We start from the raw sequence: 1,200 nt of genomic DNA on the forward strand, positions 1-1,200 counted from the left end.
ATCTACAGATAATTCCCAACTCTTATTTTTGCTAAAAATTGCAACTTTTCCCAAGACCCTCTTTCAAAAGTCTGTGAAAAAAGCTCCTGTTTGACCACATTCCACTCACTGATAAACATCCTTGGTTGGGGCTGTAGACTGTGGCTTTGCAGTGATCATGCATATCCATTATATGTATATTTTCCATGTCATTGTGTACAGAAGACCTTACCTCAGTAGTCTAGCAATCTAGCAGCCTCCTCGAAATCCACTCTCAAAAACCCTTGCTTTCAGAGATTGTTTAAAGGCTTAGTCTCTGGAATTAGGTAGATGTGCTTTCCATTCTGGTTCCTGGATCCTTCACTTACTGTCTGTGGAATAAAGAACAAGATGACCTTTCTGAAGCACAGTTTTCTCATCTGTAAGAGAGGGATAATAAGACCTACTTTCGCGAAAGTCAATTGTTAAATTTTTAGAAACTTTGCAAAACAGTTCTTAAACATGCCCATTATTAAAAATTAAGTTATATAAACTTACAAGTAAATAAAATATATTAAAACAAATGTACTAAATGCTCAAAACTCATTACTTCCTATTTTTTTCCTATTTTTTACTATTTTCTATGCCCATAGTCAACAAACTGTGGCCCACTACCTGTTTTTGCATAGCTCACAAGCGAAGAATGGGTTTACATTTTAAATGGTTAAGAAAAAATTCAGAGAATACTATTTCATGAGACATGAAAATTGTATGAAATTCACATTTCAGTGTCCATAAATAAAGTGTTATTGGAAGGTAGCAATGCTCATCTGTTTTCATATTATCTATGGCCACTTTAGCTCTACAATAGCAGAGTTGAGTAGTTGCAACACAGAACTTATGGCCCTCAAAGCCTAAAATATTTACTATTTGGCTCTTTACAAAAAATATCTGCTGGGCTGGCCCAGTGGCGCACTGCTACAGTGTGCCGCTTGGGAGCGCGGCGGCGGGGACCCGCCGAGGGTTCGGATCCCACATACAGACCGGTTCCCGCTCACTGGCTGAGCGAGGTGNCCTCAAAGCCTAAAATATTTACTATTTGGCTCTTTACAAAAAATATCTGCTGGGCTGGCCCAGTGGCGCACTGCTACAGTGTGCCGCTTGGGAGCGCGGCGGCGGGGACCCGCCGAGGGTTCGGATCCCACATACAGACCGGTTCCCGCTCACTGGCTGAGCGAGGTG

The 1,200-nt window shown here is 41.4% G+C and overlaps 1 protein-coding gene across 1 annotated transcript in view; it reads left to right on the plus strand.

Annotated features, from left to right (window-relative positions):
• Nucleotides 1-1,200, plus strand: part of CLCA2 (chloride channel accessory 2) — a 37,646-nt gene that overhangs the window by 11,771 nt on the left and 24,675 nt on the right. The window lies entirely within an intron of this gene.

This window comes from Galeopterus variegatus, unplaced genomic scaffold, assembly GCF_000696425.1.
Source record: "Galeopterus variegatus unplaced genomic scaffold, G_variegatus-3.0.2 Scaffold5869, whole genome shotgun sequence".
In the NCBI taxonomy this organism is placed as follows: Eukaryota; Metazoa; Chordata; class Mammalia; order Dermoptera; family Cynocephalidae; genus Galeopterus; species Galeopterus variegatus.